This window comes from Thalassophryne amazonica, chromosome 2 (genome assembly GCF_902500255.1).
Source record: "Thalassophryne amazonica chromosome 2, fThaAma1.1, whole genome shotgun sequence".
NCBI lineage: Eukaryota > Metazoa > Chordata > Actinopteri > Batrachoidiformes > Batrachoididae > Thalassophryne > Thalassophryne amazonica.
This window is the reverse complement of record NC_047104.1, coordinates 125,676,248-125,699,354: the sequence shown is the minus strand read 5'-3', so window position 1 is coordinate 125,699,354 and position 23,107 is coordinate 125,676,248. Positions and strand designations below refer to the sequence as shown.

The following is a 23,107-nucleotide window of genomic DNA, read 5'->3' as shown; positions in this document are numbered from 1 at the left end:
CCTGTGAGCACTCCTTGTGGGAGGAGTCGTCCAGCCCCTCGTCGGAATTCCTTTGTCTGAGAAGTTGCTGAGGGACTGGCGCTTTGTTTGATCAAAATTTTTTCTAAACCTGTGAGACACATCGAAGTGGACACGGTTCGAAAAATTAAGCTGGTTTTCAGTGAAACTTTTAACGGCTGATGAGAGATTTTGAGGTGATTCTGTCGCTTTAAGGACTTCCCACGGTGCGAGACGTCGCGCTGCGCTCTCAGCCGCCGTCGTCAGCCTGTTCAAGCTGAAAACCTCCACATTTCAGGCTCTATTGATCCAGGACGTCGTGAGAGAACAGAGAAGTTTCAGAAGAAGTCGGTTTCAGCATTTTATCCAGATATTCCACTGTTAAAGGAGATTTTTTTAATGAAAGACGTGCGGACGGGTCCGCGCGTCGGGACACAGCCGACGCGGTGCGGCGGCACAGGAAAAACACCTCCGTGTTGATAACCATTTGTAAAATCCAGGCGGCTTTTGATGGCTTTCAGTGGAGTGAGTATATGAGAAATTGTTTAACAGCAGGACATGTTCCAACTTGTCCTTAAGGCTTTCAACAGAGGTGTTTTTCCTGTGGCGGAGCATCGCGTCGGCTGCAACCCGTCCGCACGTCTTTCATTAAAAAAATCTCCTTTAACAGTGGAATATCCGGATAAAATGCTGAAATCGACTTCTTCTGAAACTTCTCTGTTCTCTCACGACGTCCTGGATCAATAGAGCCTGAAATGCGGAGGTTTTCAGCTTGAAACAGGCTGACGACGGCGGCTGAGAGCGCAGCGCGACATCTCGCACCGTGGGAAGTCCTTAAAGCGACAGAATCACCTCAAAATCTCTCATCAGCCGTTAAAATTTTCACTGAAAACCAGCTTAATTTTTCGAACCGTGTCCACTTCGATGTGTCTCACAGGTTTAGAAAAAATTTTGATCAAACAACGTGCCAGTCTCTCAGCAACTTCTCAGACAAAGGAATTCCGACGAGGGGCTGGACGACTCCTCCCACAAGGAGTGCTCACAGGCGAATGACGTCACCGACAGGCGTGGAAAAACTCACGCATGCGCACGAGGGTTCAAGCATGTCTGACGTAAAAACATATGAATGAAATCCATATAGTTTTTGAAAAAAATAAAAAGGACCGTTACTTTATTGACAGCCCTTGTATTTTTCTTCTTTTTTTTTTACAGCAGCTGTGTGATGTGGTTACACATGCTCCAGCTGCTCACACTGTGTTCCTGCTGTGACGGTATCGTGCACGAAGGCTCACGCTGCTGTGATTGTGTCGACACACTTGAGATGGCTTTTGCTGTGATTTGCACATTATAAGCTAATTAAAATTCAATTAAAATCATGTGCGTGAAACCGTCACAGTGGGTCCGTTCATGCCTGTCCATCAGCTCGATGTTTTTGTGGTTCGCTCAGATGAGCTGTTCCACCGTGATTCACTCTGATTTGTACTTATTCGTACTGTTTGTGAAGAGGTCCTTATCAATGTACTCCATTTCAAAATCTTTGAATCGGCAGCCCTTTTGTGCTGTTTCCATCTGTCCACGTGAAGGATTTGATCTCTTTTGCTGTATTTTCCACTGGTCTGTCTTGCTAGTTTTGTTGTACATGTCAGATTGTTGCTTTCTCTCTCTCTCTCTCTAAGATTCCATCAGTTTGATAACTGATTTCTGTTGAGATAAGACCACTGTGTTGCCATCGCTTGCCTGTAAATGGTGCAGAAAAATGGCTGAAATCAACAAGGACATGGATGAGATGCGTTGTGTGCGGCCGCTGCAGCCAGACGCAAAGGCGAGAGATGTTTTATGCATTTCCTCGTGAGGACAGTAGGCACAAACACGTGCCTCGTGGAGGAATGTTGTAAGTTCATGTCCTTCAAAACACGGTATGTGTTCTCCAGCTGGGACGTCCAGGAGCACAGATCACAACAGCACCGGGCTGTGGGCGGACACGCCCCCTGTCCGTTCAGCGCCCAGACCAACGTGTCACTGTGTGTACTGTGTGTTATGTGGTCATTAATTTTAGTTATTTGTTATGTAACTGCGTATGTAGGTATTGACATAATTATTTATATACCTGTCCTGGCTGTGGTTTCTGTGTTTTTAATGTGTGCACTGAGCCGTCATCCAGCTGTCAGTGTGCTGCGATCAGCTGACAGACATCTCCCTGTGCTGTGTGCACTCAGACCTGGCTGTCCGGCCCCCATGTGATCAGATCTGTACATACATATAAGCATTTTAATGGGGCGGCACACGCGCACACGTGTGAGACACATGCACCACATGTGTGTTGCTTCTTGAAACACACGTGTGGTGGCACTTAGACATCCGTGCAACTCGACCACAGTCGTACTATGTGTGAAGGGGCCCTAAAGATGGCTCAATGCAGTGGCTTAAGAATGGAGAGCTTGGTTTTGACAGAAAAAGAATTATAGTTGGAGCACAAGATTAGGGACTTCTAAATGGTAAATGGACTGCATTTATATAGCGCTTTTCCATCTGCATCAGATGCTCAAAGCGCTTTACAATTATGCCTCACATTCACCCCGATGTCAGAGTGCTGCCATACATGGCGCTCACTACACACCGGGAGCAATAGGGGGTTAATTAAAGGTCTTGCCCAAGGGCCCTTAGTGATTTTCCAGTCAGGCGGAGATTTGAACTCAGGATGTTCTGGTCTCAAGTCCAACACCTTAACCACTAGACCATCACCCAGCATCCCCCAACATCCATTTCTAACAAATGGCACTAAATTCACAAAATGATGAATGCCATTTCTGCCATACATCTGTTGAGAGTGTAAACCATCTAATATCAGCATGGTAGACCCTAATGACAGATGGACATTATACATCCTGACACAATAAGAGCTCTAAATATCTCCACTGGAAAGTATGCAAAGAACTGGAGGAAGAATTAAAGGAAAACATCTGGGAACATAAGCCAGCACCAGTCTCATCCAAAGGAAAATTAACTATCTTCTATGACAAAGAGATCCCAGCAGGAAGACATATCAAAGGAGGTCATTCACTTCAGGAAATGTTCCACATCCAAAAACTAAACAAAAAACTTCACAATGGAATCGCAGTCTGCTCTGTGTTAATGGACACACATTTTCTGACCCATGTGTGATAATCTATCATCAAGTATTAAATGATGAACCACAATATTCATAAAAAGCCAATTCCACACTGTGCCCAGTTTTTCATCCAATGGCAAAATGTTGTTGCCACAAACAGTTATGCAAATATATTAGCAGAGGCTATCTTCTTCTTTCACTAGTTCTAAAGATGTGCTGTAAACAACAAACAGAAGAAGTAGTAGAGTAAAGAAGGAAAACAGCATTCTTTGTTCTTAAGAAAAAAAAAATCTTTTTTTGCTTTGTTTTTTAACTGGAAGACCACACTCTTGAAGAAAAAGAGGGAATGTAATTATTTTCTATATATTAATAGCCACGTGGCCTCTGTGTGTGTGTATGTGTGCGTGTGTATGGCTTTGATCATGGAGAAACTGGAGAGAGCAGACATTTGCTGTGTGCTATACTTATGTATGATGAACACCGCCAAAATGGAACAATGATAGGAGTAGTATTTAAATGTATGTAATTGTTTAATTGTATGGCACGTTTACCTCAGGTTCACTTACTCATGCCGTCCATCTGGCATGGATGTAAGTGATTAAATTATGACTACCAAAACAAAAATGAAAACATGAACATAGAGAATGTTATTATCAGCAGTATGAAAGAGGGTATCATTTGTTTTCACAGCGGAATGTTCACAGTGTAGAAACTTCAGTGATTAACAGAAAGCTGCCTTTTTGAGCAGCATCTCTGAATATTGATGTAATGTATTCAACACCTTCCCTTTGAGTTGTGCCACATCAGCTACTGAGCATTTCTTTGATGTTTCAGTTGTAAAAGCAGTACATTCTGAGAGCCCTTTGATTGTGGGAAATATGCTGTGTTCATGATTAAACATCTGTTAGCAATTTCGTTCCTTTTCATGAGGGCTGGGGTACCATTGTTGACCTGCGGTCTCTCATTTCTTTGTTGGAGTGTTTTTGAGCTTCTTTTAATCTCTGAAAATTCATCTGAAAAAGCAAAATGCCTATTTCTTGAGGTATTTCTGACAACAAGAATTACAGATGCTTTTGTAGGCAGTTTAGAATTTTGTGTCACTCTGGTTTTAATACACAGCATACCTAACTTTAAACATGCTCATGTGCATCTTCAATATGAAATTTGATGAACAAAACATCATTATTAGTGTTGTGGGGTTAAAGGGTCAGCGTGAGTTGGAGTACGTTTTTCTGAACAATATAGCAAGTAGGTCCATATACGAGGTCTGTTAGAAAAGTATCTGACCTTTTTATTTTTTCAAAAACCTGATGGATTTGAATCACGTGAGCTTGCATGAGCAAACCTTGAACCTTCGTGCGCATGCGTGAATTTTTTCACGCCTGTCGATTGCGTCATTTGCTTGTAAGCAGCCTTTGTGTGAGGATGGGTGTAGTCTCTCATCGTTTTTTCTTTGCAAGGAAATGGTGGAACGACTGGAGCAGCGTGACTGCATCAAATTTTGCCAGAAACTGGGCGACAGCCAGGTGGAAACCATTCGGATTATTCAGACGGCTTTCGGTGACGATGCTATGGGCATCACACAGAAGGAGCGGTACAACCGGTTTAAAGACGTCCGCATAATATGATGATACAGGCACTACAAACCTATCAGTCACTGTACTTAATCCATCAAGTGCATAATAATGAAGCTGAGATCCATGGTCTTACTGTAAAATTACTCTTTTCAAAAACATGTAGTCTCTGAAAATACTGTACATTGGCTTTACTTCTGCTGACTTAAAAGCAGTTCCTCCAGTTTTGTTGAATACATGTTAAAATATCTTTTATTTCTTGTTAATGGCATGGATCTAACAGCTTTGTCTCACTGAAACTAAGTAGCTCATCAGATGTGTCTACATCTCGTCACCAAGGATGTTATTTCCAGTTTTGCTGGAAATCATGTACCCAAATGGAGTGGACAGATATCAAAAGGATGGAGCCTCACGTATTGAAAAGAATAAAAAGTCCACAAAGGCAAATTAGACTTAAAAAGCATAAGTCGAGAATATTTGTCTCTAGTGGTATAGTGGGGTATTAGTTGGTGGGTATATACATCCTCTACTTTTGAGAACATGAATTCATGCTTTGACCTATGCACTGTTATTTGGGGTTTGCACTGTTATTTTATTTGGTTGGGGTTCCACAGGGATCTGTTTTAGGTCCCTTGCTTTTCTCCCTGTATGTGGCACCCCTTGGGCGTATACTGCAGTGTTGCATTCAATGTTAAATGCAAATATCCACTAAATCCACAATATGGATAAGCTGCGGATCAAGCTAAGTCTGCACCTCAATGTCACAAATAAGAGTGACAGACACTTTTGATTGACATATAATGCAAAATGTACATTTCAATATTAAATTGAAATGTCCATAAAATCCACAATCCAGATCAGATCCAAATCAAACTTTGCCAGGTGATAGTGAGTGCCAGTCTGCACATCATGTTCAAATATAAGAGTGATTGGGGCACATTTGATTCAGATATAATGTAAAATATATTCAATGTTAGATGTAAATGGCCACAAAATCTGTTGTCTGGATAACATCTGGATCAAACTTTGCCAGTAGAGAAAGGATACCATCCTCCATAACACTGTCAACTATAAAAGAAATTCAATATCTTTTGAGAGAGTTATGAATTTTTGAACATTTTTTCAGTGTTAAAGGATAGGGATTTTTCCAAGATTTTCCTGACTTTGACCTTTAACCTATGATTTTGAATATTTAATCAGTTCTTGCTGATCAGGATGTGAGTCCTCTGTAAAAAAAATGGGGGTTACAGGCTGTTCACAAATAGACAGACAAACAAACAAACGGGGCGAAAACATGGCCTCCGGCAAGCAACTCACCATTAGATGGAAACAGCCATGGATGATCTTAAAATGGAGATCTGTTTTGGAAACAAGTAAACTAGTCCTGTGGACTAACCTTTATCCAGGTGTCAGATAGACCCCTGAAATGTTTTCCAATTACAGTTGTCCCCTCTCTCGAAGAACTTCACATCTCCCGCTGGGTTAGGAGAGCCCAGAACATACTTCAGGACACATCACACCCTAGTCATGACATGTTCCAACTGCTGCCATCAGGCAAACAACACAGGCTGATTAAAACAAAGACTAACAGACTCAAAAACAGTTTTTATCCAACAGCCATCAACTTTCATGCAGTCTGTAGTCTTGAAAGGAACTGTCCAATATCTAATGGATGTAGATGTTGCTCTGTCTCTGTGGGTCTGGCTTTTATGTGTTTTTATTTTACCATTCATTTTAGAGTTTAACATATTTGATATCTACTATATATTTTTATATTTAGTGTATATGTTTAGTATATAAATGTTATGACTTTTAATGCACTAAATAAAGTCATTCACTTTAAATTTATTAAATTAAATTTATATAAATTATTATCTGCAATGACAATAAATTATGTTGTATTCTATCCTACTTGTCTTCTATATACTAAGACAACTGTACATGTGTATATATCCCTCCCCTGTCCAAATGGCATCTCAGAATTGCAGCAAACCTGGCACAAATATACTTTGACATACAATGAATGACAAAGGCTATTGATCACTTTAGTAAGTAGTAGCAGTAATAGTTGTTGTTCAATGGAAAGAGACTTTTGTGTTGCAAGTGTGCTAAAAAGGTTGGTATCATACCAAACCATTTACTGCTGAATGGTGCACAAAACAATGCATCAGTGTGCAATATTCACTATCATGTACATATCATGTAGGCAATTACACAAGCATATTTTTTATTTCCCTTCATACAGTGTATATTTCTTTTTATTACATTATTACATTGCTTGTTATATTTGATTGTTCTTACCAGCATGCTTATTTTATGTTATTTCATTTCATCCCCCCCCCCCACTTATATTTAGATATTTTATACTTAGTTATATATATATATATATATATATATATATATATATATATATATATATATATATATATATATATATATATATATATATATATATATATATATATATATATATATATATATATATACAAGGTCTGTCCAAAAAGTAACGGACCTTTTTATTTTTTTCAAAAACTATATGGATTTGAATCACGTGTGAAGGCTTTGTTGATCCGGGACGTCGTCTGACTACCACACAACTAGTAAGAAGACGTGGACATCAGCACTTTTTTGGCAGATTCCACTGTTAACAGGAGTTTTTGTCATGGAAAGAGGGATTTGTGTGTCGGGACAGAGCCGCATGGCGCAAAGCAACGCTGTGATGAAGCCTCACAGGACATGTTCTGGCATGTCCAGCTCATCCACAATTTCTCAGATAGTCACACGACTGAAAAGCCACCAAAAGCCATCTGAAAGCCATCTGAAAGCCGTCCTGTGAGACCAACACGGAGATGCTTTTGTCCGCGCCATTCGCAGCTCTGTGGCGCATTCCTCTGCTTCTCTTTCCATGACAAAAACTCCTGTAACAGTGGAATGTACAAAAAAGTGCTGATGTCCATGTCTTCTTCCTAGTTCTGTGGTAGTCAGACGACGTCCTGGATCAACAAAGCCTTTACTTTGGAAATGATCTGGTTGTTTCAGCTTGTCGATCGCCGCTCGGAGTGCGCCGCGCTCTCAGCCGCTGTGTGCGGTCTTTAAACTGGCTGGAGCACTCCTTAATCTGTGTGATCCCCATAAAATCGTCCCTGAAAGCCATCTGAATTTTCCGAATGGTGTCCACCTGGCTGTCTCTCACAGTTTCTAGAAAAATTTGATGCAGCAAAGCTCCAAATCGTTCAGACATTTACTCGCAATAAAAATCCGACAAGGGGGCTGGACCACTGCTCACACAAAGCCTGCTCACAGGCGAATGATGCAACCGACAGGTGTGAAAAAACTCACGCATGCGCACGAAGGTTCAAGCTTGGCTGATGCAATCACACGTGATTCAAATCCATATAGTTTTTGAAGAAAATAAAAAGGTCCGTTACTTTTTGGACAGACCTCGTATTTGGGCATCCAGTGTGGGCAGCAAAGTAAGAATTTCATTGCACAGGGAAACATGTTTCTTTACTGTGCATATGACAATAAAAGCTTTGAATCTCTTGAATACTTTTCAATTCCATTCTTTTTTCCTTTTAAATTTTTACCTCTTAATTTTTGTAATTAACATTAGTAGTAGTTGCTTGATGTCTATCAACTTCCTACTTTTAAACTCTGATAAGACTGAAATGACAGATTTTGGTCCAGTAAGACATCGTCATCAATTTGACTAGTTAATGCTTAGCTTCGGCTCGTGTGTCGTACATCACACTGACAAAGTGAGGAACCTTGGGCTAATTTTTGATCCTACATTGTCCTTTGACCTCCACATTAGAAATATTACAAGGACTGCCTTCTTCCACCTGCGGAATATAGCAAAGATTCGTCCCATCCTGTCTATTGCGGATGCTGAGACCCTGATTCATGCATTTGTCTCTTCTAGATTAGACTACTGCAATGTTCTATTTTCTGGTTTACCACAGTCCAGCATTAGGGCTCTCCAATTGGTTCAAAATGCTGCTGCAAGACTTCTGACGCGAAGCAGAAAGTTTGACCACATTCCACCCATTTTGACATCTCTTCGCTGGCTTCCTGTCCCTGTGACATCAGATTTTAAGGTTCTGCTACTAGCCTATAAATGGAATGGAATGAAATGAGATTTATTATCATTGTCATTACAAATGCAACAACAACGAGATTACGTTTACACTCCAATTACCTCAGACAAAATATAGCAATTAATCCACAATTATTACTTGTTTACCATAATAATGGCACACATCAAAATTAAAGACAACACATATACATTTGACATTGTTTATGTGCTCTAAACCTGCAGCAGTCCATCATCCGAATTGAGGCAAAGTGGGTGAGGGCCGCAGCAAACGAGTTGTGCCGCTACCAGCTTGGGGGGAGTGGCGTGAGCGGGGGCCAGGATGGGATGTGCAACCATTCTCGCCGAAGTTCCAAGCAATGAAAATTGTTCACAGACTGGCACCTCCCTACCTAGCTGACCTAATTAAACCTTACGTACCGGCCCGGGCTTTGCATTCTCAGGGTGCAGGACTACTTTGTGTCCCTAGTGGGAATAAAAGGTCTGCGGGTCACAGAGCTTTCTCTTATCGTGCCCCTGTTCTGTGGAATGATCTCCCTGCCTTCATACAAATATCTTGGCCTGATGATGTCTAACAACTTGAGCTGGAGTGAACATGTGGACTTTCTGTGCAGTAGATTAGCACAGAGACTACATTTCCTCAGAAGGCTGCATCTGTGTGGTGTGAGCCCACGGATCAGGGCCATATTCTACAATGCAGTTTTTGCAAATATTGTGAGATATGGCATGGCCGTGTGGTATGGCTCTCTCACTGTCCAGAATAGGACCAAACTCCACAGAATGGTATCAACAGCATTAAAACTAGTGGAAAAAACAGACCAGTAGCCTCTTCAAGCTCTGTATGAGGAGGTGATTCTTAGACAGGCTTTCAAAATTACATCTGACCCATCTCATGTTCTATTGTTAGAATACGACCTGCTGCCCTCAGGAAGGCGTGACAGAGTTTGCAAATGCAAGAGTATAAATTTTCTTTCATTCCCGTTTCCTTTTCTTTCCTCAACAAACAGTTAAATACATCCCGGTCCTTGCCCCCCTCCTCCTCCCACCCTGCAAGTGTGCAGTTTTTTTTGTTTTTTTTTTATTGATTTCTATGGCGTTGTGTTGTACAGGTTTTGCACTGTGATTTTATGGCACTTTAATTATTTGTACTTATTTGCACTACATTGTTGTTCTTGTTGTCTTTCTGGCCTTTACATTTATGTTTTTGTTGTATGTGGCAGCTTCCTGTGCTTCGTCCCAAGACAAATTTCCCAGAAAGGGACAATAAAGTTTATCTTACCTTATGCATCAATAAAACAGTCATATTCTGTATGTTGGGAAAGTGTAGTGACACGGACCCACAACAGGGGGCACAAAAGAACAGTCAATAGATGAGCCAAAATATAACAATTTAATGTTGTGAATGTGCACAACGAACATACAGACAATCTCAGAATATCATAACAGTCAATACACAAAGGTGACGTGTGGGCAGGCTCGAGGATAGAAGACGTCTGTCCTAAGAAGAGCCGGAACCACACGATTTCCGCCGCCCCAGAACCGGGTGAATACTGGAGCCGCCAAGTCCCGAATTCCCAGGTGATCACCGTCCCCGACTGTCGGATCTGGTACTGCTGGCGAAGAATAAAGACAGTCAAGTGTGGGTGTGTGTACACCCAGTAACAACAACGATGGGAATGCCACCTCCACCTCTCACTCAGAATGCTGAGGTATTTACAGTGATCCCTCAGAGGAAAAGAGTGCCGTCCTGCACTCACTCAGCCTCCACAAGAAGAGGGACCAGTACTCCTGCAAACACTCACAATATACAGCTTATTAGAAACACAAATGGCTGAGGATATTACCTCCAATGAAGTATGATATCTCGGCAACGAGGTGGAGATGACGTCTGGTCTTTATGGAGTGAGATGATGTTGAGTAGATGGGTGACAGCTGTCAAGAGGTAATGAGCGACAGCTGTCACCCCCGGCTGTGTCCATGGCGGCAGCGCCCTCTCGTGCCTGAAGCCCGCACTTCAGGCAGGGCGCCCTCTGGTGGTGGGCCAGCAGTACCTCCTCTTCTGGCGGCCCACACAACACTGTAGAGACTTTCAAGTCCATACTTAAGACACACTTATTTTCCTTTCATATGGCTAGCATACTGGCATCGTATTTTACTATGCTTTTTACTCTGTTGGGAAAGTGTAGGAACACGGACCCACAACAGGGGGCGCAAATGAACGGACAATGGAGTAAGTCAAAATAACAAGCTTTACTGTTGTGAATGTGCACAACGAATACAACCAATCACAGCAATGGACAACAGTCAATTCACAAAAGTGTCGTGTGGGCAGGCTCGAAGATAGGAGACGCCTCTCCAAGGTAAGACCGGAACCACACGGCTTCCTCCACCACAGGACCCCGGGAATACTGGAGCCGCCAAGTCCCGAACTCCCAGGTGGCCACTGCCTCCGCGTGTCGGACCTGGTACTGCTGGCGAGGAACAAAGGACAGTTAGATGGGGGCGCGTTTGCACCCAGGACTCCGAACAGCAGGGAAGTTACCTCCACCTCTCGTTGGAACAGTAATCCACAAACTAAGCACAAATCCAAAAAGATACACTCCGTAGCTTCGATACGTTACCTCTCTGGTAGAAACGATATCTCGGCAATGAGGTGGAGGTGCCGTCCTGCTGATATACCCCACAGATGATTGCCGTCAGCTGTCTCAGGTGATGGGTGACAGCTGTCACCGTAGCTGCTCACGTGAGGCGGCGGCGCCCTCTGGTGCCAGGAGCCCGCACTCCAGGCAGGGCGCCCTCTGGTGGTGGTGGGCCAGCAGTACCTCCTCTTCAGCGGCCCACACAACATACTCTTTAAATTGATTTTATTAGGAGCGTGCCGCGGCCTCAGCTTTATCTAAATTCTGGGATTCTTAGTGAAGCTTAGGGCTGGTGGCCAGTGATCACCTTAGTATTTCTTTTGTTTTTCTTGTTGCTTAATGCTGACAAATTACACTGTATTTGTTATCTTTCTGATGCCTGATTCTGTTTTTTTTTTTTTTCTTTTCTCTCTGTTTGAGGTGTGGCTCCATCCAGAGAGAAACCCTCCTGTTCTGTGCACCAGCAACATTTCTTGTGTATTTGTTTTTGTGATTTGTTTTGTTATTTATGTCTGTAGCATGGCCCAAGCAGAGGGTCACCCCTTTGAGTCTGGTCTCCTTGAGTTTTTCCTTAACACTGTCGCCTACTTGTGTGAAGCACCTTGAGGCAACTTTGTTGTGATTTGGCACTATATAAATGAAAATAAACTGAAAATTTTAAATAGTAGGGTAGTAATAGTAGTAGTAGTTGTAGTAGTAGTAGTACTCGTAGTAATAGCAGCTATCTGTTTATGCAGCAGCTTTAGTCGTGCACGAACGGTTCCCTGGAATCCAGCATAGGTGGGAAGTGATAGCTATTTTGGCAAAGATTAAGTTTTTATTTCAGTCTCTGAGTCAAACCTGCCTTTGGGCGGGTAATCAGCTAGTTTATCTATATTACAAAGTACTGTATACTCCAATGAGCTGGGTGTGGTGTGCCTGATATAATCATGTTAAAATAAATAATCATTAAGATATACTGTATAATCACACACACAATAAATACAACTTGATTACGGACCTTGCGCAAGGGCCCTTAGTGATATTCTGGTCAGGCTGGGATTTGAACCAAGGATGGTTTTGGCTCTCCTGAGACATTAAGAACCATGAAGGTCCTCCATTGTGTGTACAGGGCACCCAGTGCTCTTGTCTGCCATTTTGGTAACCCTCTGGAGCTCTTTCCTGTTTGCCACCATGAAGCTGGCAAACCACGTACAGGGGCAGTATGTCAGGATGCGCTCCATGGCAGAGCGTTAAAAAGACAGCAATCTCTGGGTTATGTTGCTTTTCCTGAGGATTCTCAGAAAGTGGAGTCTTTGCCGTGCCTTCTTTACCAAGTGTGTGGTGTTCCTGTCCCAGGTCAGTGTCTCATCTATGTGGACTCCCAGGAAACGGAAGTTCCTGAGCCTTTCTACACAGGTCCCCCCAAATGACAATGTGCTGAATGTCTGTTTTGTTTCTCCTGACATCTATGATTAGCTCCTTGTTTTGGATGTGTTCAGGTACAGGTTATTTTCTCTACACTGCACCATCAGCTTTTCCACTTCTTCCCAGTTGGTGGACTCATCTCCTCCAGTGATACAGCCTACCACTGTGGAGCTATCCACATATTTAATAAAGGTGTTGGTGGTGTGGATAGGGGTGCAGTCAGAGGTGGGCACAGCACGCAGCCTTGAGGGGAACCAGTGCTGAGTGTGAGAGCTATGGATAAGTGGGGGCCAATCTTGACTCTCTGTGAGCAATCTGAGAGAAAGTCCTTATTCAAAAGACATTTGAAATAAGGTAAACTGAGGTTCAGCAGTTTCCTCACAAGGCCATGGGGGAGGATGGTGTTGCATGCTGAACTATAATCCATGAAGAGAAGACGAGCACAGTTCCCCTACAACTTTATTAATCCCTTTGAACACTCAGGGAAATTGAAGTTCCAGCAGCATTGTATAATGGAACACAGGGTAAGAAGCACACAGAGCATCAAAAGTGAAAGTAAAAAAAGAAAACAATTTGAAAATATAAATACCAGACATACTGATTGCACCTGGTTTACTGGCTACTACTGTTCCTCTCCTTCCTGTCCTCTATCTTCCTATTACTCCTCCCCCGAGTGAGGAGTTGTGCAGTCTGAGGGACGAAAGAGTTTTTTCAGTCTGTCGGTCCTGCTCTTGGGAAGGAACAGCCTGTGGCTGAAGAGGCTCTTCTGGTTGCTGATGACGGTGTGCAGAGGGTGACTGGCATTGTCCATAATGTCCAGCAGTTTGTCCAGTGCTCTCTGCCACCATCACCAGAGTCCAGCTTCATGCCAACCACAGAGACAGCCCACCTGATCAGTTTATCCAGCTTGTATGTGTCCTTCTTGGATGTGCTCCCCCCCAGCACACCACAGTGTAATAGAGGATGCTGACTACTGAGGACTGGTAGAACATCCACAGGAATTCCCTGCAGATGTTAAATGACCACAGCCTACACAGGAAGTACAGTCTGCTCTGTCCCTTCCTGTACAAGTGGTCGGTGTGTTGTCCAGTGCACTTTGCTGTCCAGCGACAGCCTGAGGTACTTGTAGAAATCCACAGGCTCCACCTTAGCTCCCTCGATCAGAACTGGTCACGGTCTTGGTCTGGACCTCCCAAAGTCAGTGACCAGCTAGTTTGTATTCGAGGTGTTGAGCTGTAGATGTTTGTGTGGCACCAGGCAGAAACTCCTTCACTAGGCTCCTGTACTCCTCCTCTCTCTCATTCCTGATACCCTGTCGTTCCAGGGAGTCAGCGTGGTGTAGTGGGCAATGGCCATGGCATCCTCTGTTGACCTGATGGCCTTGTAAGCGAATTAGTATGGGTCTTGAGTTGGGGTTATGATTGGTTAGAAGTCACATGATGTGACTTCTAACCAAGGCCGGTCGTCATTGAGGCTGGTTATGGGGAATGTTTTGAGTAGGGGGACTATGGTGGAGGTCTTCAAGCATGACGGGACAGCAGACTGTGTCAGACACCTGTTGAAGATTTTGGTGAAAATCCCAGCAAGCTGGTCTGTACAGTCTTTCAGCATCTATCTGGACACCACTCAGCATGTGCCAAACCACGTGCTCTCCCACTGTGAAGTTACTCCTGGCTGCTGGTAGCGACATGACTGCTCCTGGTGCAATGGTTTTGAAGCGAGCAAAGAAGAGATTTAAGTCTTCTGTCAATGCGGCATCACCTTCAGCAGCTCTGATGCCTGGCCTGTATTTGGTGAGGTGCTGGACCACCATCCATGCCTGCCAGCTGTTGTTGGGGCCAGGTGATCATTGATCCTCCTCCTGAAATCCTTGGCCTTCCTGATGCCTCTCTTCAGGTTGGCTCGGGCTGTGCTGTAGAGAGCCCTATCACTAGTTTTGAAGGCAGAGTTTCTCTACTTCAGCAGCTGCTTTACCTCCCTGGTCATCCCGGGTGTTGTGTGGGCCGCTGAAGAGGAGGTACTGCTGGCCCACCACCACCAGAGGGCGCCCTGCCTGGAGTGCGGGCTCCAGGCACCAGAGGGCGCTGCCGCCTCACAGGAGTAGCCGGGGTGACAGCTGTCACTTATCACCGACGACAGTTGTCATCAATCATCTGATCTTCAGTGGTATATCAGCAAGACGGCATCTCCACCTCATTGCCGAGATATCGCTCTACGAAGAGGTAAATTCTCAGCTGACTGTATTTTGGAATAACTGTTGCTTGTGTGACTTGGACAGCATTTACTCTGTTCCTGTTCCACCATACATGTTGCTGGGTGCACACGCACCCACTTCTAACTGTGTTTGCTCCTCGCCAGCAGTACCAGGTCCGACACACGTAGGCAGTGGCCACCTGGGAGTTCGGGACTTGGCGGCTCCAGTATTCCCGGGGTTCGGCGGCGGTGGAAATCGTGTGGTTCCGGTTCGACTTGGACTGACGTCTCCTATCTTCGAGCCTGCCCACATAACACTGTGTATATTGGAGTTCATATTGTAATCTGTTGTTGTTGTTGTGCAATTTCACAACAGTAAAGTGTTGTATTTGGCTTTATCCATTGTCCCTTCACTTGCGCCCCCTGTTGTGGGTCCATGCTCTTACACTTTCACAACACCGGGTTTAAATTGGGGTAGGCCCGGATGCATTTCTCCATTGTGACCATATCTACACAGTTCTTAATGTAACATACTAAAGTGTCTGTAAAGACTTCCAGGTCCTCATCCTCAAAGATGTCCCAGTCAGTGCTGTTGAAGCACCATCTTGCCATAGTTTCACCATCTTAATGATGGTGGGGGCTATATGCAGGGATGAGTTGCAAAGAGATGCGGTCTGACTTGCCTATATGTGGTGGAGGTCTGGCTCTGTAATCTTGCTTAGGACCCCTTCACACATAGAGCGAATTTGGTCAAATTATAGTGAAACATCACAAAACAGTTAATATATAATAATAAAATAAATAATAATAATAATAATAATAATAATATATAATTATTATATAATATAATAAAATAAATGCCAGCTGTAAAATTTGTGAATATCACTGGATTGATGTAAATAATACATAAAAGGGGATGCAATACAGAACCTTGTTGTTAAATAACCCTGATTAAAAAAAATGCCACTCACAGGATTTGAACCCACACACTCTGATTACCAGACAGAAACTTTACAACTGCACCACAGTCACAACTGTGCCACAGTCTTACATTGGCCAGTGTAAAATGGTTAAAATCAACTTCTTCTTTGTCTTTCGGCTGTTCCCGTTAGGGGTCGCCACAGCAGATCAATCGTTTCCATCTCACCCTGTCCTCTGTATCTTCCTCTGTCACACCAACCACCTGCATGTCGTCTCTCAGCACATCCATGAACCTCCTCTTTGGTCTCCCTCTTCTCCTCCTGCCTGGTGGCTCCATCCTCAGCATCCTTCTCCCTATATACCCTGGGTCCCTCCTCTGCACATGTCCAAACATCTCAATCTCGCCTCTCTGACTTTGTCTCCAAATCGTCCCACCTGAGTTGTCCCTCTGATATGTTCATTCCTAATCTTGTCCATTCTTGTCACTCCCAAAGAGAATCTCAACATCTTCAGCTCTGCCACCTCCAGCTCTGCCTCCTGTCTTTTTGTTAGTGCCACTGTCTCTAAACCATACAACATAGCTGGTCTCACTACTGTTTTGTAAACTTTCCCCTTCACTCTTGCTGATATTCTTCGGGCACAAATCACTCCTGCCACCTTTCTCCACCCACTCCACCCTGCCTGCACTCTCTTCTTCACCTCTCTACCACACTCTCCATTACTTTGAACAGTTGACCCCAAATATTTAAACTCATCTACTTTCACCACTTCTACTCCTTGTAACTGCACTATTCCACTGGGCTCCCTCTCATTCACACACATGTACTCAGTCTTGCTTCTACTGACTTTCATTCCCCTTCTCTCCAAAGCATATCTCCACTTCTCCAGACTAGACTCAACTTGCTCTCTACTCTCACTACAGATCACAATGTCATCTGCAAACATCATAGTCCATGGGGACTCCTGTCTGATCTCATCCATCAACCTGTCCATCACCACTGCAAACAAGAAAGGACTCAGAGCTGATCCTTGGTGTAATCCCACCTCCACCTTGAATGAGTCTGTCATTCCGACTGCGCATCTCACCGCTGTCACACTATTCTTGTACATGTCCTGCACTACCCTAACATACTTCTCTGCCACTCCAGACTTCCTCATACAATGCCACAACTGTTCTCTTGGCACCCTATCATAAGCTTTTTCTAAGTCCACAAACACACAATGTAACTCTTTCTGTCCTTCTCTGTACTTTTCCAACAGTATTCTCAGAGCAAACATTGCATCTGTAGTGCTCTTTCTCGGCATGAAACCATATTGCTGCTCACAGATCTTCACCTGTTTTCTAAGCCTAGCTTCTACTACTCTTCCCATAACTTCATGCTGTGGCTGATCAGCTTTATGCCTCTGTAGTTACTGCAGCTCTGCACATCACCCTTGTTCTTGAAAATAGGAACCAGCACACTTTGTCTCCACTCCTCAGGCATCCTCTCACTTTCCAAGATTTTATTAAACAATCTGGTTAGAAACTCTACTGCCATCTCTCCTAGACATTTCCATGCCTCCATTGGAATGTCATCTGGACCAAATGCCTTTCCACTCTTCATCCTCTTCATAGCAGCCCTCACTTCTTCCTTGCTAATCTCTTTTACTTCCTGATTTACTCTCACCACATCATCCAGCCTTTTCTCTCGCTCATTTTCTTTATTCATCAACTCTTCGAAATATTCCCTCCACCTTCTCAGCACACACTCCTCACTTGTCAGCACATTACCATGTGCATCTTTTACCACCCTAACCTGCTGCACATCCTTACCTGCTCTGTCCCTTTGTCTGGCCAATTGGTACAAGTCCTTTTCTCCTTCCTTACTATTCAACTTCTTGTACAGCTTGGATTATGCCTTTTCCTTTGCTTTTGCCACTTCTCACCTTACGCCGCATCTCCTTGTACTCCTGTCTACTTTCTTCATCTCTCCGACTATCCCAAAACTTTTTCGCCAACCTCTTTCTCCTTATGCTTTCCTGGACCTCTTCATTCCACCACCAAGTCTCCTTGTCTTCCTTCCACTGTCCAGATGTCATACCCAGTACTGCCCTAGCTGTCTCCCTCACCACAACTTCCAGTTGTCCAAAATTGCTTCCCCTCCAACTAGTGCTTCTCTCACCTGCTCGCTAAATTTCACACAACAGTCTTCCTCCTTCAGCTTCCACCATCTGATCCTTTGTTGAGCTCTCACTCTCTTCTTCTTCTTTACCTTTAAAGTCATCCTACAAACAACCATCCTATCCTATCTAGTGACACTCTCTCCTGCTACCACCTTACAGTCTGTGATTTATTTTAGCTTGCATCTCCTATAAAGAATGTAGTCCACCTGTGTGCACCTTCCTCCACTCTTATATGTTACCCTGTGCTCCTCCCTTTTCTTAAAGTAGGTATTCACCACAGCCATTACCATCCTTTTTGCAAAATCAACTACCATCTGTCCTTCCCCATTCCTATCCTTGATACCATATCTACCCATTACTTCCTCATCACCTCTGTTCCCTTCACCAACATGCCCATTGAAGTCTGCTCCTATCACCACTCTTTCATGCTTGGGCACACTCTCCACCACCTCATCTAACTCACTCCAGAAATCTTCTTTCTCCTTCATCTCACAACCTACCTGTGGGGCATATGCACTGATGATATTCATCATCACCCCTTCAATTTCCAACTTCACACTCATCACCCTGTCAGACACTCGCTTAACCTCCAACACACTTTAACATACTCTTCCTTTAAATGACCCCAACACCATTTCTCTTCCTGTCCTCACCATGGTACAACAACTTGTACCCACCGCCGATGCTCCTGCTCTTACTTCCCTTCCACTTGGTCTCTTGCACACACAATATGTCTACCTTTCTCCTCTCCATCGTATCAGCCAGCTTTCTCCCTTTACTAGTCATACTACCAACATTCAAAGTCCCCACTCTCATTTCCACCCTTCTAGTTTTCTTCTTCTCCCGCTGTTCGTGGCAACGTTTTCCTCCTCTTCTTCGTTGTCTTCGCCCAGCAGTAGCCCAATTTCCAACGGCACCCTGTTGGGCAATAGCACAGGTGGTGGACGTTGTTAACCCGGGCCGCAACCGATCCGGTATGGGAATTCGATTCTGAGTCTGCATAGTTGGGTTGGCTTGTTTTACGCCGGATGCCTTTCCTGACGCAACCCTCCTCATTTAGCCGGGCTTGGGACCGGCACTCAGAATGTACTGGCTGCACACCCCATGTGGCTGAGTTGAAATGGTTAAAATCAACAAGCAGATAAATGTATTTTCTAAAAAAAAAAAAAAAAAAAAAAAAAAAAAGCTCTGTGATAACTGACCAAATGTATTTTCTAAAAAAGAAAAAAAAGCTCTGTGATAACTGACCAAATGGTGTTTGCTACAACGTATTTCTGTTGATATGTGACTGAAAGTGGCGTATTTTTCATACTGTTGGCCTGTCATATGGTCCTGCGGCATGCCGCTCACTGTCCTGTCAGACAGATGTGACATTCAGATCGCCTGCTGCGTGTCCACATGAACTGGTGGTCCAGTCCATCTGGAACAGCCTGTCAATGTGTGCACTCTCCAGCCCGTTGCAGAAGTGATGTATGTTTTTATTTATTTCGATGTGAGGACAGCAAGCATACACATGCTTGTGTCCGTCAAAACATGATGAGTGTTCTGCAGCTCTGATGTCCAGGACCAGAGTTGTCAACAGCTGCCACTCCCCCATCCGTTCAGGTGATGAAAGGCGCCTCGCCTGTGTGTGGGGGGCACAAACCACACGCATACACGTGTTGGGAGAGCGGGGGAGGAGTGTGCAACACAGTCACACATGTTGTGGGGGGAGCTGTCACTCTGGCACGTCACATTTGCACTCGGAAACTCCACAGTCGTGGGGCACTTAGAGTAATTTCACATCCAGCTCGAGAATGGCCAAATGAACGGTGTGACACCTGCCGTGAGAGGGTTCGATGGGCGCGCACAGCGCACACTGTCTTTCAGCTGTTGGTGTGCGCAAATACAACCCCCATTCCAATGATGTTGGGACGTTGAGTAAAATGTAAATAAAAACAGAACACAATGATTTGCAAATCCTCTTCAACCTATTTCAATTGAACAAACCTCAAAGACAAGATATTCAATGTTGAAACTGATAAACTTTATTGTTTTTGTGTAAATATTTGCTCATTTTGAAATGGATGCCTGCAACATGTATCAAAAAAGCTGGGACAGTGGTATGTTTACCACTGTGTGTATGTGTAAACATACCACTGTCCCAGCTTTTTTAAACGTGTTACAGCCATTCATTTCAAAATGAGGTGCCAAATAAACATTTGCACAAAAACAATAAAGTTTGCACATTAAATATCTTGTCTTTGTGGTGTAGTCAGTTGAATATATATGTTGAAGAGGATTTGCAAATCATTGTATTGTTTTTATTTACATTTTACCCAGCGTCCCAACTTCATTGGAATTGGGGTTGTAATTGTATCAACAGGTGTACAAGGCATTTGAGGCAGCTATGAATTTAAACGTTTTGCATATGATTCCCACTTCATGCGCACCTTGACCAAATTTGCACTATGTGTGAAGGGGCCCGTAATGTTGGCGTAAACCTTGTCCAGTGTATTTGCTCCTCTTTTGCCGCATTTGAAATGTTGATGAAGTCTGTGGAGCACTGTTTTAATTCCACATGATTAAAATCACCCACGAAAATGTGCACCGCATCTGGATGTCAGCTGCAGACTGATTTTGCTGTGTAGAAGTCTGAGGGCCAAGCTAGCATTAGCATCCAGTAGAATGCAAACAGAAGTTTGCAAGACTCCAGTGAACTCCAGAGGACGGTAACACGGTTGGCATTTAACAGTCAAATATTCCATGTCTGGGGAACAGTGTTGTTACACCAGTTGTTGTGGATGTACATACATAATCCTCCTTTGTTCTTACCAGAGTCACTGGTCCTGTTGAGGTGCTGCATTGAATAGCATGCTAACTCAGTAGCTGAATCTGGGATGGATGAGTGTAGCCAAGTTAACATAAAGACTAGGACACAGCAGTCTCTGGTGAGGTTATGTGAAGCTGCCTGCAGCCTCAATTCATCCATTTGATTTGAGAGGGATCTTACATTGGCGAGGGAGATGCTGGGAAGCAGTGGTTTGTGTGGCCATTTCTGTAGCCTGGCTAGCCTGCCAGCACTACAACCCAGCTTCTGCTTGTGCTCCCTACACCACCTCCGCTTCCTCCTCATTGGAATGGTGATCCCTGGAGAACTGTGGTCCCTTGCTATATGTACCAGGAAGATCTACGAGATGAATGAGAAGACTACACTGCAATGCTCCTCTTGCACCAAGCTCCAATTTTTAAAAGATCGTGTCGACTGTAGGTGGTGTTAGCTTGACAGAAAGTTGCTAAGAAGATTAGGATGTACATAACAAAAATAAAACAAAGCACCGAAAGTGAGAGGACAAAGCCGCTGTGTCTGCATGCTCTGCCATCTTACTACTCTTATGTCTACCAATGTCCCTGACTGACATTAACTATTACACCATGGTTATGAAAATGATAACAATGAAGAAATGTATGCAGTGATGTTTCCACAGCCTGTTCAGCCACATACCTGTATTACCCCCATTTTTTAATATGGCCTGCACTTCATCTCCAGTAAACCAGAGCCTAAATAAAACAAAAATACAGGTTATGTGATTTTAGTTACCATTGACAGTCTGCACATACGATCATGTGGTTGAGATTATTACCTTTAACATGACCATTTATGACTACAATGAAAATAAAATTAAGGGCCCCTTCACACATAACATGATTGAAGCTGACTAGCGCATGAAGGAGGAATTGCATGCCCTTCGTGAAATATCGGAGCTGCCTCTAACGCCTCGTACACCTGTTGCTACAACCATTCACGCACACACGTGGCAGAAAGACAGAGAGTGCCCTGTGAGAGCCCATTCGATCCCTCTTGCGGCGGGTGTCGGCCATATTCCAGGTGACACACACGAGCATCTAATACTGCTCGCAGAGCACTTAGGAAATGTGTGGCCATTCACGCTGTTAGTACAAAAACAGTGAGCAGACGATCACTTTCAAGGTGGATGTGAAATTTGCCTAAGTGCCCCCACGACTATGACGTTGCCAAGTACGCAGCATGCCAAAGTGTCGGCTCCCCCCACAACACATGCGCGCTTGTGTTTCACGTCCTCCCCCCCGCTCCCCACTCACCATGTCGCGCATGTGTGTGCTTGCTGTCCTCATGTGGAACTACATAAAAACATTGCGATGGGCTGCAGAGTGTGCACAGCACACACACTGACAGGCTGTCCCAGCTGAAAGAGACCATCAGTTCATGTGGACATGCAGCAGGTGATCTGAATGTCTCTTCTGTCTGACAGGACACGTGTGTCAGGCCGGACATGTGCACATCCCAACACGTGTGTCTTGCGGGTGGCTGCAGGACAAGCCAACAGTGCAACAAATACACCACTTTCAGTCACGTATCAGCAGAAATACACCATAACAAATGTCATTTGGTCAGTTATCACAGGGCTTTCTTTCTCTTTTTAAAAAAATCCGTTCATCTCCATGTTGAGTTTAGCCATTTTATGCTGTCTTACATTATAAGACAGTGATTGTAGCGCAGTGGTAAATTTTCCGTCTGATAATCAGAGCTTTTGTAAATTGCAGGTTTCAAATCTGCAGTGATTAAACCATTACTTAAGAAACCTAATCTTGACCCTGGTGTATTGAAAAACTATCAGCCGATATCAAATCTATCATTTTGCTCTAAAATTCTGGAAAAAGTGGTGTCACGGCAGCTCGTAGACTATCTTGCTGAGAATAATCTCTTTGAGCCACTGGAGTCTGCTTTTAGGAAATATCATTCCAGAGAGACGGCTCTCACTAAAGTGATGAATGATCTTCTGCTTACAAGGGATTCGGACACCTCTACGGTTCTGTTGCTGTTAGATCTCAGTGCTGCATTTGATACAGTGGATCATCATATTCTACTTGATAGGCTGGAAAATCATTTTGGGATTACTGGGAGTGCCCTTGCATGGCTGACGTCATACAACAGTAGTTCTCACTGTGTTTTGTACAGTAACACTACCTCTAACCTTAGTAACATGAAATT

The 23,107-nt window shown here is 43.9% G+C and overlaps 1 long non-coding RNA gene across 1 annotated transcript; it reads right to left on the bottom strand.

Annotated features, from left to right (window-relative positions):
- Positions 1 to 2,400: 2,400 nt before the first annotated feature.
- LOC117530077 lies at positions 2,401 to 22,880 on the bottom strand. The gene is made up of 3 exons (XR_004566180.1): positions 22,868 to 22,880; positions 19,677 to 19,678; positions 2,401 to 2,485 (listed from the first exon to the last, which is right to left on the bottom strand). It is a non-coding gene; the product is annotated as an uncharacterized LOC117530077 (long non-coding RNA).
- Between the last annotated feature and the right edge of the window lie 227 nt (positions 22,881 to 23,107).